This window comes from Lasioglossum baleicum, chromosome 1 (genome assembly GCF_051020765.1).
Source record: "Lasioglossum baleicum chromosome 1, iyLasBale1, whole genome shotgun sequence".
Taxonomy (NCBI): domain Eukaryota; kingdom Metazoa; phylum Arthropoda; class Insecta; order Hymenoptera; family Halictidae; genus Lasioglossum; species Lasioglossum baleicum.
Window position 1 is genome coordinate 16760634 of NC_134929.1, and position 18817 is coordinate 16779450.

Consider the following 18817-nt stretch of genomic DNA (forward strand, 5'->3'; position numbering starts at 1 on the left):
TATACCGATTTATTCCTTGGTCTCGAATAATATCAAAGACTCAGCAGTGCTTTGTGTAAACGAAGAGAACAAGATGATCGAATTAAATCGAGTTTCTCTGGGCGACGTTCCAAATGCGTCTTTCAATCGCATAATGATCTAACAAGAACAGAGGAGCAGCAGCCCGGTGATTAAATTGTAGCTACACAGCGCACGTGTTTCCGAGGACTCAATTATTGAATCGCCGAAGATGATTAGCAAAGAAAGATTACCGCGGCAATCTCCTTCCCTTCCGGATCGCTAATAAATATTAATCAGTCGATTAAAATTCAAACCCGCGACATTGATCGTAGTCTCGTTTCTTTGCTTAGCTGCAATTACCGGTGATTCACTTCTTTAATCGCTTCCTATGCAGATAATGTTTCTCAACAGCAAATAAAAGGTAAACGTAAAACAGGAAAGAATTCGAAATGATTCGGTTTGCTTAATCTATTTGGTTTGATAAGGAATTACTTATCATACAAACGAAATTTTTATTATTTTTTGAGGCAGAGTTATCTTAGTTGAATCAGTTCAATTATTCTCATCAATAATATATCATATTCTCATGAAATGAAATGAACAAATGAATGAAAATTTTTAAAAAATGCCACAGTATAAGATTTGACAAAATTTGGCACGAGTTTTATTCAATTTATTTATAAATTGAAAATTGCATAAACATCCGCGGTCCACTAATTTTAATTTCTTAGATATTTAATATTATAGCTTCGAATGCGTTTTCATTGTACATGATTTCTTAGTGAATACTTGAAACTGGTACGGTTCTACATGCACACATTTTTATGAACTTCTGCAGTATGTTGAGCATTATTCCTTTCACTACGGGGTGTTGCTCGATAGTATGCTGTCATTATACAGAACAGTTGAGACGCAGTAAATCCCTGCACCATTAAGAATCACATTGTTCTTATATAAACAGTTCCACGTTGGTTATTAAAAATCGTGTGCTGAATGCATAGACATATAGAGATAGACTGCGCGGCCTGAACGAAGCGCTGAAGCCCACAATGGCGGCGTGCGAGAGAGAGAGAGCATTAGCCGGGGTCCATAGCGCTCTCTTTCTAATTGATGTGTCGACACATCATATAGAAAGAGAGCGCTATGGACCCCGGCTAATGCTCTCTCTCTCACTCTTTGTACCGCGCGCCGCCATTGTGGGCTTCAACTCGCCCATAAGACGGCGCAGTCTATCTCTATATGTCTATGGCTGAATGTCTCAACGAATTGATCCTACCCAAAAGTATTAGAAGAATTTTCATATATTATTATTAGACTGCGGATTTTTATGCATTTACGAACAAATTGGCTAGATGAAACATAAAACAGTGAAGAATTAGAAAAATCTAAAAATAGTGTTTGTTGTTTTCAGGTGGAAAAAAACTATTAGGAGATGAAATGAATTTGTATTTAGCTCCTGCTGCCCACAATCGCTACTGAACATTTTTATTTTGCACAAAGATTACAAAAGGAATACTGTAATTGTGAGATAGAAGACTTTTATTTTGCATAGAGATCCGCAGTCTAATTATTATATTATTTTCATCCTACCGAACGTATTAAAAAAGGAAATTTTCTACTCTACTGTACTGCAATCAAAGTTGGGAAACAATTTTATTTAAATGAAAATGTCGAATAAAGTGAGAGAAAACCTAGCTTATTCGAAATTTGTATTTAAATAAAATTTTTGCCCAACTCTGACTGTAATTGAGATAGAAGTTTTTATTTTGCATAGAGATCCGCAGTCTAATTATTACATTATTCTCATCCTACCCAACCTATTAAAAAAGGAAATTTTCTACTCTACTGTACTGAAATTGAGATAGAAGGTTTTTTATTTTGCATAAAGATCCGCAGTCTAATTATTATATTATTTTCATCCTACCGAACGTATTAAAAAAGGAAATTTTCTACTCTACTGTACTGCAATCTGAGTTGGGAAACAATTTTATTTAAATAAAAATGTCGAATAAAGTGAGTTTTTTTCCAAGTGGGTTTAAAACCCACTTTATTCGAAATTTGTATAATATTTAAATAAAATTTTTTGCCCAACTCTGACTGCAATTGAGATAGAAGATTTTTATTTTGCATAAAGATCCGCAGTCTATCACAAAAATCGTAGAACGGGGAGAGCCGAAGCGTGCGGATAGAAAGAAGAATCCTGGTCGCGCGCTGACACGTTTGGAACCCGTAACCACTGGCGGGACCTACATCGTGAGATAAAGCCTGTTTACCTGGAAGGGAATAATTATTCGTGGGGAACCAGTTCCGCGAGAGCACACCGCTGCTTGTGCATCGTCTGCCGAGAAGTCACCGTAAAATATCGTCGGATCGTGTTCTTTCTGGGTACAAGGCCAGGTTTCGATTCAATTAGACGCAGTGCGGCTTGAATACGCTCTCTCGGACGCTTCCTTGTTCGGACACTCGTTTTTTCGCGGTACTGTTCCACTACGTGGACGAACGTCGTGTTTACAATAATTAACCGACCAACATTCGCGAGAAATAATAATCCCATTCCAATGCGGCTCTCGTTCTCATCAAAAACTGAATAGAACACTTTAATATTTCCATCAGTGAACCAGTAAAATGGATCCAGAGTGGGGGAAAGTATTGAGGGGGAAAAGTTGTACTGAAAAGTTATAAAACCAGTACTGACACTGTGATTTCAGATTATTAATAATAATTTTTCATTACTCATTATTTCAGATTAAAATAATCCAAGAATAGAAAACACAAAGGTTGTTGTAAGAATTATTTTTGCAACATTCTCACACCTTGTAAATCCTCATTTTGGTTTACTTGATAGGTTGTTGACAAAAAATTGATTTTCTAGTTTGGTAAAAAAGCTCGGTGTTACAATCATTCAATTTCTGTTTGTAAAGAAAATAACTCACGCAGACATTTGATTACATACTGTGTGTCCAGTGAAATTTATTACACAATTTTCAAAGCTCAATTTCACAACCACTAATCAAATTTCTAACGTGATTTGCATATCGAAAAGATTGAAACGAGATTTTCATTTTTCCAGTGAACGTGTCGGCCTGTCCACCTTGGCTCTACCTTTCCCAGCGTGACACGTTTTGCTCCACATTTTTTTGTAGCATTTCGAAACACGGCGAAAAATTTTAATTTCCACGGCGTGATTATCCGGTAATAAGGGTAATAAAGTCGATCGTAATTCAATGAATGACGGATCCGCAGCGAGCATCTTGTCCGCGGGTAATTGCGACCGATTAAAAACGATGTTGTTAATTGCTTTCGGGACGGTCGTTTTATTCATTTTCGTTAATTGGACCGGCGAAACGACGGTACCGAGAGATTCTCTCCCGCAAAAAGGGTAATCGGCCGAAATTATTGTCTGCGCGAAAAGGAGAAATTACCGAGGAATTATAGCACAAACCCAGTCGAATAAATTATTCATTCTGGTTGCCTTTCTGGGACAAGGTTGGGTCGTTTTGTACGTCCTCAACGTGAAGATTACTCGAACCAAAACCTTTAAAAACATTCAAATTCTTAAAAATTGATGTATATTTCATTACAAAGTTCAGTAAACGTTCAAACTAAGAAAAACCATCGGACCCGCGCTGTTTCTTAGACCGTACAGTTCTACTTTTTGTGACCTCGCCGAACGTAGAAAAGGAACTCTGCAGTGGAAGGGATACTCGTTTTTCTTAGATCGTGTAGTTCCCGTTTCCTTAGCATATTATACAAAATAAATTATCACCTTACTTTTGACATCCCTATATCTTAGAGCACACCTAGACATTTATTTCTTCTTTCCCAAATTCTTTAAATGTTTCTTCTATTTCGCATAAAATTGTATAAAATCCGCGGTATGGTCGTTAATAGTAGATTTATAGATAAATAGTTGAGTAGGAGTCGAGTCGCCGTTATCAATCTTTATTCGGAATCTTTGTTTTCTATGTCTCTCGTTTATGCGTGTTTCGAAGGTAGAATCCTCGAAGAAAACGGTTCACCGGTTTTTGCCGAGCACCGAGGAGATATTGGAACCAACAACCGTCAATCGATGCAATGCAATAATTATTACTTACGGGGCAAAAGAATAATTACGATCGGTCGACCAGCATTACAAATAACTTCCTGCTATCACGTTTATACACGTGGATTCAGCGATCTGGGCGTGACGTCAGTGTCATTCCAGATGATACATATAAACCATGTCTAAGATCGCATATTCACGTTTTACGATCGTCGAGAGTAAACATTTCCATTGCGATGGCCGAGAATTACCGAGACAACATTCCGACTGAATACCGATCAAGGTAAAACCAAATTAATGAATACCCGCGAGCAGCGTTGTTGCAAGCTACGCTTGCTAATTACAGCAATTATACATTTCTACGCCATTTTATTCATCATATTCTGCATTATACATTTTATTAATCAGGCTTCACCGGTGCGGAGTAATTGACATTAGTATTTTAACAGGTAATTCGTGATGTTGAATATAATGTGATATTAAAATTGATGAATTCATTTGACGTATAATAAAACTGACATCAGCGTTGAATGCGAGAATTTAATACGATAATGAAATAATGCTTGATAAATGTACATCATAAACAGTGCTTGGTAAGTAACAAATACGCAAATAATTTAGATCTCGACGTTAAAATGTTAAATTCGAGAAATTATGGATGTTTAAAGTAATTTTGTTTAATAAAAAAAAGTACATACGTTCTTTTGGAGGAATTATTTCACTTGCATTAATATTATTTGTTTTGTGCTGGCAATTTTGAGTTCGATTTTTTCCGAGGTTTCGATTCGAGCCTAATGGGTCGAAAAGCTATCGCGGGTCTCGAAATGTGCAATCGCGTTCCTCGAGGGCCCTCGTTTCTTTTACTTCGTTCATGGATACCGGCCCTAAGATAAGTGTACTCACAAAAGGGCTTGGCGTAAAAGGGTGAAGGGGAACGAAAGTCCTCGAATCGAGCCGAGCAATCGGAAATACTATGCGGCACCATGAACACGTACCTCGAGTGGCGAATGGCCAACCTTATGCCGTACCCCAATCGCGCATTGTGCAGCTTACCATGAAAACTACCCCTAATCGGCGTGATCTTGACACGTTTCTACGTCGAGGAAAATAGCGACAGGGTTGATTGTGATCGCATGCAAATGAAACGAAAATGGACCTGAAGAATGCCGGAGGAAAACCAATGGACTCGAAAACAATAATGAAACCGAGCAATTTGTGTTATTGTTCATTACAATCGGCTGTTTCGTCGCTAATTACACCGAACCATGAATTCCTCAAGTGGTTGCATTGTGAACGCGGTTTGCCGCTTTTTCAGTTGTAAATAACTATTCTGTGTTCCGCACAATCACCACGTGGATTATTTTTACCACGCTTATATTAACTTGCCGAGTTGTCGTTGTTGTTGTATGCGTCAAATCTTGTAATCGAATTTTAAATCACTTCCCGATGAGCTAAAGACTTGAAACTTTAAACATAGCTCAGAACTGGATGACAATGCAATATTAAAAAACAAATTTTTAAAAAAACTGTGCGTTCAGGAGAAAAAAAGTTTAATATTAAGCGTCACACCTCGTTGCGCGATATTCGGTAGTACGTGATCGCGTTCAGCGATCCCCACTTCGCGCGCCGGCGCTCCCTGCTCCACCACGCGTTCCCAGTCCGACTCATCCCCACTCCACGCATCCATTTCGCACCGAAGAAGCTTAATCAGTGTGGTGTTCCGTTCATTCAGTTCCATTTCGGACAATTTCGGACTCCATCAAGAGACGTCGTCTCTCGGAGTCATCCCCTCATTCTATCTCGCGTATTTTATACCAGTATTACTACATCTTGCATTCCATTTAAAAAAGACTAAAAAGTAGAAAATAAAAATATATGTATGAAAAAAACTTTTTAAAAACCACGCTTATATTGAAATGCACTAAAAAGTAGAAATTAATTTTTTTAGGCATTAGTGACTATCAATAAAAGCGTGGAGCGCCCACGAAGATTACGTCAATATAGTCTAGCGCTCCACGCTTTTATTCATAGTCACTAATGTCTAAAAAAATTATTTTCTTCTTTTTAGTGCATTTTAATATAGGCGTGGTTTTTAAAAAGTTTTCTAATATATTTTTTAAACAATCAGTGTCGAAGAAAAATTGTTTTTTAGTTAGATATGTTCTAAAATTTTCTAATACGAAAAGAATGAGAAATGATAATTTCGCACTTTAGTATTTAGTTTTGTTTCTAAGCTACTTCGTTCGATTTTTGGTAGGATAAAAACACAATTTTTAACGTTCTAATTGCATTTGCGTTTCTCGTTCCCATTTTTCCAGGTTACGATAGAATCGTGAAATTCCATCAACTTTGAAAATGAAGAAAAATAAAATTCTCCAGAAGTCCTTTAATGGTTCAGCGACCCTGTAATGCTCGTATCACTCCACTCAATAATCGGCTGGACCCGTTCAACGACTGGCTTATTGAAACGATTAATAACAGCCTCGTATTGCAGACGGTCATCGATTACCCTCGCATCGGCGGACTCGATGCGTTAATAAATAACGATTAACTAGAGTGTCGGTCTCGAACGATTCCGTCGATCGCGATCGAAATCTGGAAATTGGGTCACCGGCTGATGCTGTTTTATCTTCTCGGAAGAGGTCCGAGGAATGACGACGGTGTGAGGCCACCTTTAATCGCGAACAACCGGGCTCGTATGTACAAGCGTGTTCGTTGTTCCATCGGACCGCGTCGGTGGAGTTTAACGATCGTTCACAGTTCCGCGATAAATCGTGGTGGTCGGCGAGGGTTCTCAACGATCCAAGCGTTTTGTTTTTGCGAGGGAGCGCGAAAAACCGGGGTTAACCCCCTTTTGCCGCTGAGTAGTTCCAATGGACGGTTGCTGGCTTATGGTGACCCTTCGAAAGTTAGAAGTGTATTTTTCAAAAAGTTCTGAAAACAACCGCTGTAAATCGTTATGTACAGCAAAGGAGAAATTTTGATTTTCAATACAAAAATAAATGTATCTTTATTGCCGAATCTCTGAACTCTCAATAAATGCCTCTGTGAAATCTTAAGTTAGAATTCTTTTCTAGTTGTAGAAAAGAATGGTGACTATATAATTGATTAATAAACTCTTTAAAATGTAACCATTGAATTTTATATTCAAATCGGACACGAACTTATGCAATCATCTGATAGAATACTTGAAAATATAATAATCATAAATGTAATTATAGAAATATGAAAAATTTAATACAGCTGGTAATTTAATAAGCTGGTACGCATTTCAATGGAAGTTTCCGCGCAGAGTTTCCAGATAAATTTTGTCCATGGTCGTACAGCGATGAATTGTTCAAGCGACAATATTCAACTTTCCATTTCCGACGAGATCTATTAACGATTATATGCACAGTACGCGTCCATTTAAACGGCAAAGGAATAAATGTCTTTCTCTTCAATTACACTAACATCCGTTTGCATAACAATCACGACGCGTGCGTTCGTGACTCGCTGCAACACGTTTCATTTCCTATGGAACAATGAACATCCGTCTAGCATTCCTCCAATGCAACATCTGCGTCTAACCAATTGGAAAATGTTGATACGCGTTCGTGCTGAGCGTTTCTCTGTCGCCCGTGGAGCGATTAGTAAGCGCTTATCGAATTTGATAAAAGCAAACAAAATTTTTGGGTATAATATAAATATGAAAAAAAATGATTAGGTGTAATTTAAAACAGTGAAAAGACGTTGACAGTATCAATACATTATTTTTACCATATTAAAATTATTAGACAAAGATATAAATTCAGTTCCTTCGTCCTGCAATTGGTGCATAAATTCTAAACAACTAAATTTTGACTTTCTAGCAACTAGTGTGAACTGTTAGCTACTCATACACTGCCCGAAATTACCATAAAGCTACCTGATTTTTTGGTGAAATCTTATAATTATGTCAGTATTGAGAAGCTGATGCACGATAGCATTTTAGGATTAATAAAAGAAACCATTTACATGATTACATTCATAGATATATTATTTATTTACAGAAAAACGTGGTTATATAGTTTAACAAAAAACGAACTGCGAAATTTCCATAAAAAGCAACACGCTTTTTAAGTAGATAACATCAAGATTATCGAAAATTTCTTCTACATTTACAAATTAATACTTATTGTTAGTATAATTGCCATTTCTTCGAATAACGTCGAACATTCGATTACATTCTTTTTTCAAAGATTGTAATTTACATATTTAGAGTTAACGGACATTCATTTGTATTATTATTGTATTCTTATTGTATTTTATTACTGTATTCTATATTATTGTATTCACTTATATTATTCCTGTAAAGAGAAATAAACCTAGAAGGGTTTCAAATGCTTACAAATAAAAAAAAAAAAGAAAAATTCGATTAGGCATTGATGAAATCAAAGTACGAAGAGTTTCTGCTTCGATAGATGTCCACGCTTCGTTCACCGCAATCCATAACTCAGAAACAGAGTTGTACTGTTCACAATTGCCATATATTTTTCTTACAATTATTCCCCAAAGATTCTCAATTGGGTATAAATCTGGCGAACAAGCCATGTCAAAATCCTCATATTTTTGTTGCCTAACCGTTCCTTTATTTGTCTTGATGCATGAATTGTGGCGTTATCATTCTGAAAAATGAGATTGCCAGTCTCCACTTCTTCTTTATGGAAATTTCACAGTTCGTTTTTCGTTAAACTATATAACTTTACGTTTTCCTGTAAATAAATCATATATATCTATGGATGTAATCATGTAAATGGTTTCTTTTATTAATCCTAAAATGCTATCGTGCGTCAGCTTCTCTTTACTATGATATAATTATAAGATTCCACCAAAATATCAGGTGGCTTTATTGTAATGTCAGGCAGTGTAGTAGATCCAGCAAGAAGATCAACGTCGATATCAAAGACGCGTGTTGAAAACTGTGTGAAAGAAAGTAGGCACATAAGGATTGAAATGGCTCTAGCCACGGCTGTCATGAAATTATCAGCCGCGTCCGCTTCGAAGTGTTCATTCGCGATAGCTCGCGGAAAAATCGGATAATTCCAACGCCAGGAAAAAGCAGCAGCCGTCAAACGTAGCCCATAAACTGACGGCGCATTCGCCGGTAAGATGACCGAAACGAAAGGGTTGAATGACTGTATCTTCCTCTAAACCAGCTCGCGAGATAAATTTTATTCAAATAATCCCGTTCTCGAGGCGATAGTTACATTTTATCCGTGAAAATTATTAACCATCCCAACCCTGTATCTCGACGTTAAAAGCCCGACGGTCGTTATCCGCCTTTATTTTCCTCCATTAAATTCCAATTCAGTCTACGACGCACTACACGCGACATTGCGTCGTGGAAACGGGGGATGCGCTTCGAATGCAACGATTGCATCGAATTGGCGGAATTGTTGCAAAAAAAGAAACGGTGGTTTATAAACATTAGCGAGTACGAAACGGCGACCGACATCTGCATGTGCACGCGCAGCTGCACCTTGGTCGCGTTTCAAGAAAGGCACCTAGCATCTGCCTTGGTCGTAGGGTCGCGTGCCCGGCTCTGCTCCAATTACCCTTAATTATTATCACGATAATCATTATTACCGGAGCCGGAATGTCGATCGGGAAACCCGATAATGCCTCGACGACGAGTTCCACGACGATTCGCGCTCGTTCAGTCCCTCGACATTTTCCCTTCTTCTTTTTCTCTCTCTCTCTCTCTCTCGTCTCTCTTGTTTTCGCTGGCGAACCGTGGTCAGATACATCGGTCAAGATAACGCGCGCGTGCAACGGAGATCCACAACGCCGGAAAAATGACCGTAAACGAGTTAAGAGGCGACTTCCTCCGCCGTCAAGCCTACACTTCAAACTTTCTTCCCCAAGAAATTAACCCCCGGCCGACGGACGCAGGGTTGTGATCACCTGCCTGCTTAAGATATCGCCGAAATCAAGAATTTACGATTTTTCCAATGGCTGGAAACACAGGGGCTTTCATTGAGAAGTCTTATTTTAAATTATGATTGAGCTATTCTTTTCTTACAATCTTCATATAATTGTAAAAAATTGTTAGAACGTTTTCTTTTACAATTTTGCTAATCTACAGAGCCTTTCATTGATAAGTGTTATTTTAAATGATGAAAACACGTTTCGTTTTACAATTTTCATTATTTAATATAAAACTTACAATTATAAGAAAAAACGTTGTGACAATTTTTTTCTCAATTTTGCTAATCCACAGGGCCTTTCATTAAGAAGTGTCATTTTAAATTATGAAAACACGATTTCTATTACAATTTTCATTATGTAAAATAACATTTTCAATTGTAAGAAAAAAACGTTGTGACAATTTTTTACAATTATACTAATCTCATGCTGAAGACTGACAAATAAGCTAGAAAAATATAAATTTGCATGAACGTCACAGTGCAATTGAAGGGGTGGATGGATAAAGGTGTAAAGTTTGTTTTCTCTAAAAGAGTTTTTAACAAAATATGTTTTCCTTTTTTGATGAATGCAGATAATTATTATCTTTTTTTCTATTAGACATTAACCATAACAATATATATTTGGAATTGATTTGTTTTATCATATTCATTCATAAAAAAAAGAACAACATATCTCGCGAAAAACTCTTTTACAGAAAACAAACAATTTATTACTTGACACCTTTATCCATCCACCCCTTCGATTATTACACAGCAGAAATAGACGTGAGTGCATTAGTTGAAATAAAATTAGGCAACTTCTAATCTTAATGTATTCGAATGAAAAATAAGAAACAAGAGAATAGAAATTTCATTGAAATTATAAATTTGGATTTAATTGTACAATAAATTCATGTTGTACAGAAAGCATGAAATAATTCTAAAAAGAGAATTGATTTAGACCGACCGTAACGAGGAGAATTTTACAGTAGCCTGGCTATGTGATAGAGCGGAATGAGCAATCGTTTAATGAACACGGAAATTATGAAAATTCATAGAAACACTGGGACGAAACGCATAACGACGGGTTATGAATAAATCATAATCTGTTAAATCTGTCCCTGGAAAGAAGCGGCGCGGCGGCGCGGCGGCTGGTTGATAGTGGTAATACCGGTTTCGCATTATAATTCGCCGGGTTTGTTCGGTTTGATAAGCGTGCGACGTCTCTGGAAGATTATTATTCCGATGGTTATTTATTTCTGTTTCGCGGCTTACCGTTTCGTCCCTCGGTCGTCGTTGTTCATTTCGGAACGGGAATATACTTCATTGATTGTGTGTACGACAAATCGGTTGCGCGTGCATCGGTGCAACGGAGCGCATCCCGTCGACACGTGTTTGTTCGCGTTTCAATCGGCGAAACGAGTTTCGCGCGACGGATGGAGCGCGCGAATCCAAACGGTCATTCCACGTTTTACAAACGTTTTTCCAATACTTTATCCACCGACATGGAAACGTAATTCTTTTTATAATTAACACGTGCAGGGTCACACATCGATTCTCCAAAAATCACAGAAAATCGGGACAACTTTCTCTATAAAACAAATACATGTGAAGGTTCAACCAAGAGAAATGTGCTCTGCTTAATTTTCTTATTATCTATAGTAATTTAATAATACACGAATTGAAAACACAAAATTTATTTATATTTTTCCAACATTCTCACACCTCGTTACTTGACACCTTTATTCATCCACTCACTTCAATTATTATACAGCGGAATTAGAAGCGAGTGCATTAGTTGAAATAAAATTAGGCAATTTCTAATCTTAATGTATTGAAATGAAAAATAAGAAACAAGAAAATAAAAATTTCATTGAAATTAAATTCGAATTGAATTGTATGATAAATTCATGTTGTACAGAAAGCATGAAATAATTCTGAAATTTGAAAAGATCAAAAATGCATTAATTTTTCTAAATTCTTTAAAATTCATGCATCCTTTATCCTCGTGAGGTAAAATATTTTACACGGTAGTTATCTAGGTGCGACTGGGTTAGGCTGGATTCGCAAGCAATTTTCTAAAAGAGATTATTTAGGAGTCGTCCGATGGAAGCAGATCGTAGAATAAAACGATTACATCGTTCACGATTGTCGTTCGAAATCGCAATTTCAGGGAAACGCGGGACATGTTTCTCTCCGAGCAGGAATAATAGTGGAACTGGGTGAAAAAGAACGGAAAGTTAGTTGTCCATCAATTGTATTTATGGCCTCGCTATAAATGAGCAACTCGCTGTCGCTTAATGGACGGCACGCCACCATTAATTCGCAGGTGCTGCAGCTGCACGTGCACCGAGCGCGTGAGGTGCGCGCACCACTACCACTACTAATTCCTGTCATTCAATTACAACGTGGCGGACGCGCGCGACTACGCATTGTAGAGTGACATTTCGGATATGGTGTTCTAGGGAGGAGGTTCTGCAGCGTTGAAAACCGATTAAATAGATGCTCGTTTCACGCTTTCTCTTTTGCCCTGATCGTATCAGAAATTAGTGGTGCCGAACACCTTTATTTATAGCGGATCACAATAGCGACGCGTTCACTGAAATGTATTTTATTTAACATCCGACGAGTCTTTTTCTTCATTTAACACGGTAAGTGCCGTGGTTGCGCGTACCAAATTTATTTTATTTAATGATTTGTCGATTTAATTTCTGTGAATTTATCCAAAAAAAATCTAATTTTCTAATTGTGCCCGTAGCCGATAAGTCAAGATTTATTTTAACTTTCTTATACTTTAATTTTCTTGTAATTTATGTATAAAATACTGCGAGATATGACGAGCACTCTCCACAGGAATAGTTTTAACGAGAAACGAGTTTTCTAATTCAATGACCCGACACATAGCTGTTACATTACTGTGAAGTAAATGGTCGAGTGTGTCGTGAGTGTTACAACGCCATATATTTAGCAGACTTCAATCAAACTGCCGTCCATTACAATTCGCATCACTTATGCAAAGATTAACCTTTATGAAAGTATAGACGCGATATTTTTCCTCGAACTAGACGAGCGATATTAATTGAAGTCCGTTTGAAAGGTCTGACTCTATCGCGGTAGCTTAATGCATTTGTTATTTAATACACAAAACAAAAAATCTATAAGTAACAGATATACTTGGCAAGTTTTCATTGGTATGAACATCTCCAGAGCTTCTTTGAAACTGTCGCATTAAAAATTGTATCAAAATTAAGTGAAACTAATTCTCATTACTAGACAGCGGACCTTTATGCAATTATAACAAAACTAAATAGGTGAAATTAAAACAGTGAGAACATTGGAAGAATTTAAAAATTCTGTCATATTATTCGCAATCTTTTATCCATGGTGACAAAAAAAATAAATTCCTATTTCAGTCCAGTTTGTTATAATTCCAGTAAAACATTTTTATTTATTATAAATATTAATTGTTTTATTTATCATATTAAAAATTAAATAATTAAAAATTGTATTTATTATAAATTTATTTAGCATAAAAATCTGCTGTCTACTCATTACTGCACACAATTATTTTATTAAGAAATCAGAGTTCTCAACGACCAAGTCAATTTTACTTCGTCAATTCTCTCATGAATTTCCTTTGTCAAGCAATTAACTTTGGAAATTGACAATTTTAAGAAAATTGCGAACTATAGAATGCGATCATCGTACCGATATCCTAACGTCGAGAGAACAACGGTCACGTTGAGGGTAATTAATTCAATGTCCACGACACGAGCCCGTTCACCTTCAAGTGTTCGCCGTTCGTAATTAAGCAATGCTCTCGGTGCAGTTTTCCCTTCTCTGCCCCCTTTTCCCTGTACCCGTTTTTCTACATCGTAATTTCTTCTCTAAATGCCTGGGCAATAAGTCACCATCGCGGGACTCCACGGTGAACGTAGGAGGCTGAGATCATTCGACTCTGTTGCCCATAATATTTCCCCTCGTCAACGGTACACTACCATCGTTTCGCACAATTTTTCTTCCTTTCTTTTTTCGCCATGATGAATCCACGTGGACTACATTCATCCGCTCTACGGTGCCGCGGCGAGATGAGTTTCTACTTTAGAGAAGTCGCTGTGGGGGAACACGCGCGATTCAACAATGCTGTCATTGTTCCGGATCGCAGGATATTACAACTGGGCAACGTCGCTCGAAACATGAATCATAGAACACATTGATCAAAATAATGAGCGGGATCTACTTTGACACAGAGTATCAAAATCGTCATTTAATTACTCTGTTCCCACTGTTCCCAGCGATCAGATTCAAGTAACAACCGCTGTGTCGTAAGGACACGATCTAAGAAACAGCACGGGCCCGAGGGTTTTTAGTAAATCAAGACTTCACTGCACTACTAAAGATCATCAATTATAAAATTGATCACGACTGATGAAATGAATGATTTCCAGAGACCAAAAATAACTGTTATTCTAAAATTTTATACGATAAAAAGGAAGGATACGATCTAAGAAACATCACGGGCCCGAGGGTTGTTAGTAGATCAAGACTTCACTGCACTACTAAACATCGTCAATTATAAAATTGATCACGACTGATCAAACGACTGATTTCCAGGGACCAAAAATAACAATTGTTCTAAAATTTTATACGATAAAAAGGAAGGATACGATCTAAGAAACATCACGGGCCCGAGGGTTGTTAGTAGATCAAGACTTCACTGCACTACTAAACATCGTCAATTATAAAATTGATCACGACTGATCAAACGACTGATTTCCAGGGACCAAAAATAACAGTTGTTCTAAAATTTGATACGATAAAAATCATTAATGAAAAGTTGATAATGTACACAAAATATAAAGTAAAAGATTGTAAGAACAAAATGATTGAAAAATATCGACTTTTATATTTTTTGATTACAAATAACGATTATTAGTGTCCAACAAATTGGATCCTTCTCGATAACTGTTATCGATGGAGAAAAACTGTTTCAATTGCTCAAAGCAGTTATCGATGAAAGAAGAACTGTTATGAGCGATCGAAATACATTTCTCCCATCGATAACTGTTATGAGCGATCGAAATAAATTTCTCTCATTGATAACTGTTGTGATCGAAATGAATTTCTCTCAACGATAACATTTACGAACAAGAGAAAAAATTTTCGGTAACTTATAATCCTTATTTATAACCAATACGATTTTAGTCGATGAAAAAGACTCTTCTTTTTGAGTATAACTAGACAGCGGATCATTATGCAAAACAAAAAATGTTTGCATTGATTGCAAGACACAGGAGCCAAATAAAAATTTCTTCCTTCTTTCAATTATCACATTATCGTGAAACTTATACACTGGTGGCCTTAAATCTTTTTCATAGGTCCACTGGTTTAAATTATACATACCCATTTTTGTCATAAATGCATAAAATCCGCAGTCTAGTCATAACAGTTATGGTCCCTGCTGATTTCACATTTTTCCTAATTATAATTATTATCGAAATGACAAAGATGCTTGCCATTAGAAATAAAATAAATGTCTTCGTTCAAGTAAATATCGTTACAAAAGTTGCGAGAAATCTAAATGAATTGAGTTTTATAATTTTTATAGAACAATATGTACACAAGTTAAATTTTGTGCTCGGTATGGTTATGTTTAGACTATGAAGTATCAAACTGGGGCTTTCCTAAAATTCTGTAAAAAAATTGTGCAAGATAGTTTCAACCCTTACGTGGCCCTTCAACGTGTACTTTAAAAATGCAATGATTCAATGACTCTGTATTTGGCGAGTTTTAATTAAATATCTTAAACTGGCAACTCTGGTTCATAGCGTGTTCAACTCTGATTTCGCTAGCCTAAAAATTGATGGACCTTGTTAAACCGTGCACACAACAATTACGTTTAAAAGGTTCTGCAGTTTCGCAGCAAAAACATTTGAAAGCTGGTTAAAATGTAACGTTCCAAACTAAAATGACTCTCTAAGCGTTAAATACCGTGTCGAAACATCGTGCGCAAACACCGTGTTTATTCATCGTCGGTAAAAACACGCACGCTCTCCCACTGTCCTAATAGGCGAGGGTGCGCGCCGTTCGTTTCACCGGTGATCCACTGACTTAATCCCGAAACAAGTAATTATGCTCGCGAGTCTTTTGCCGTTCAAACAGCCAGAAAACTTTCTCGTTTCTTCGCGGACTTGCGGAGCGCGTGCCGCCTCAACGCTCCAGTGAAGCGTTCGCAATTAAATTTTCAGCACGCTGCTCGATCTACGCGATTAAAGTTCCGTCGCGTTGCTCCTTAATTGACAATTAAGGACACACTGACGCACCGGTACCGTGACGAAACCACGAAGAAATGAAAAAGAAGTAGAGAAAAAGGAATGAATGGAACGTGCTCACCGTCGAAAACGTGCGCGTGTCTCCGAACAAAGAGACTTGCGCCGACTTGTTTTTTGGTTTTTCGGACTCACCTGAAACAGACAAAGGACATATTTAGTGTGGTTGTTTGCGACACCGACTACGACGCAGAGGTCGTTGCCCGACGACAATAATAACCCCGAGTAATGAACTAATTAAGGATAGACACGGTATTAATGTGAAACGTGGAAACACCAGGCCTTTGTCATTCGGCGGCTCTTGGTCGAATTCTGGAATTTTTTCATGGACCACTTCTTCGGCCAGAGGCTTGTCTTTTAATCGTGCTTATGGGACTATACAGGTTTCTAGACTAATTGTGCCCATAATTATGAAAGTGGTCTAGAACGAAATTTAAAAGAAATAAATTTATCAGTTATTTCACATCACATTATTTTAAACTCAATTAACTCAATGTAATTTTTACGATATTATCCAAACTGAAACGTTAAATAGTGCTTGTTATTTCAACATTATATGGAATTTATTTATTGTTAATATCCTTTGACTTTAAATATCTCGAAACAAGAAATATGACTTGTTTTATAAAAATTTGTAACGGCATAATATGAAGAAATAGGTTGGGTGAAATATAAAACAATAAAAGATTTTAAAAATTCAGGAATGTTGTATTGTTGCTCTTAATGTAAAAAAGTTGTGAAGGGATGAAATCAATTTTTATGTTATTCCTGCTGCCCACAATTAATGCAGAACATTTTTATTTTGCATAAAGATCCGCAGTCTAATCATCACATTTTAATATCGCATAAAAATGTATTTCTCCGAATAATTTATTATATCGGTACAATACATATATTGTAAAAAATGTAATATATAAATAAATATTGCATGACGATCGTGCTTTAGAAAGGGATTACATAAACATGTTTTCCGTTTTGAAAATATACAACAAAACATTTCTCGCTGAGAACAGTAATTTTGCACAAATTAACGACTGCCCTCGTAATTCTTTTTATTTCCAAACTGTGTTACGCATAAGGAAACTACTGACTTTATATAAAGCTTGTTTCCACAATTTCGTAATGCTGTTAACACCACGGAGAAAGAGGTATACATTAACCTAACTTCAACGCGAATCAGAATAATTCATGATCGAGTAATACCGCAGTATTTTCCGGCTTTCACTCCCGTCGAACTGTCTTCCAATAAGAGAGAACAGTCTCGAGCGAAGAATTCAAAGCAGCTACCAAAAACAAACGAAAAACAAGAACACAAGGAGAGAGGTCACGAATGAATGATGACGGCCGTCATCGACCGAACCCAATATGTATGTACTAAAATAGTCTCCGACCAAATAATAAAACTCAAGCACTAAACTTCAAAAAATTAAAACTTAAAATTAAACTATCCAAGTTCTTTAAACTTCAAAATTAACCCTTTGTACTCGGAGCTATTTTAACTGGAAAATTAAACATTTCTTCCGATCTAGAATATTTCCATTCGCTATGATTTTTGAAGTTTTATTGATATGAAATTGGTATAATACCTCATACAATACCCAAATGTTTAGTAATTGATTAGTAGACTGCGGATTTTATGCATTTATGACAAACCTGGCTAGGTGTAATTTAAAGCAGTGGACATTTGGTCTCCGACCAAATAATAAAACTCAAACACTAAACTTCAAAAAATTAAAACTTAAAATTAAACTATCCAAGTTCTTTAAACTTCAAAATTAACCCTTTGTACTCGGAGCTATTTTAACTGGAAAATTAAACATTTCTTCCGATCTAGAATATTTCCATTCGCTATGATTTTTGAAATTTTATTGAAATGAAATTGGTATAATACCTCATACAATACCCAAATGTTTAGTAATTGATTAGTAGACTGCGGATTTTATGCATTAATGACAAACCTGGCTAGGTGTAATTTAAAGCAGTGGACATATTCAGAATATTTAAGGACATTTTAACATATTAAATATTTTTAACATGTCCACTGCTTTAAATTATAAGGACATTAATGTATTAGTTTCAGCTTAAAAGAATAACTAAAAGAAGCATCAAATGTTTACTTGGCTCCTGTATCCTGCAATCGATGCGATCATTTTTTATTTTGCATAAATATCCACAGCCTATTGATTAGACACCGATATATTTAATCATGTAAACAATATTTTGAGGGGGCAACCGAGTGCAAAGGGTTAAACTTTTTCCTGTACATACACTGAAAAAAAAAATGAAAAACTAATATTACCAACAAAAATAACCGCCACGCGAAGAAACATGAATAGCCAGACTAATTGTAAGCCATAGTTACATAGGAGAAGGTCGATACGACGTTAAACACGTGCATAACAAAAGAATTCGTAAACACATAATTCGATCACTTTCGCTGTTAATGGATTGTAAGCCGCAGGAGCTAACTATACTGATGTTTACACGTTAAACCGACCCCACCCATACGGACGCCATTC

General features: G+C 36.6%; 1 protein-coding gene and 1 long non-coding RNA gene across 10 annotated transcripts in view; both read right to left on the reverse strand.

Moving 5' to 3' along the window:
- Raskol (Ras GTPase-activating protein raskol) overlaps positions 1 to 18817 on the reverse strand; it is a 204631-nt gene that overhangs the window by 54477 nt on the left and 131337 nt on the right. The window lies entirely within an intron of this gene.
- On the reverse strand, positions 1760 to 16356 carry LOC143210087 (uncharacterized). Its single transcript, XR_013009185.1, has 2 exons — positions 3801 to 16356; positions 1760 to 3770 (listed from the first exon to the last, which is right to left on the reverse strand). It is a non-coding gene; the product is annotated as an uncharacterized LOC143210087 (long non-coding RNA).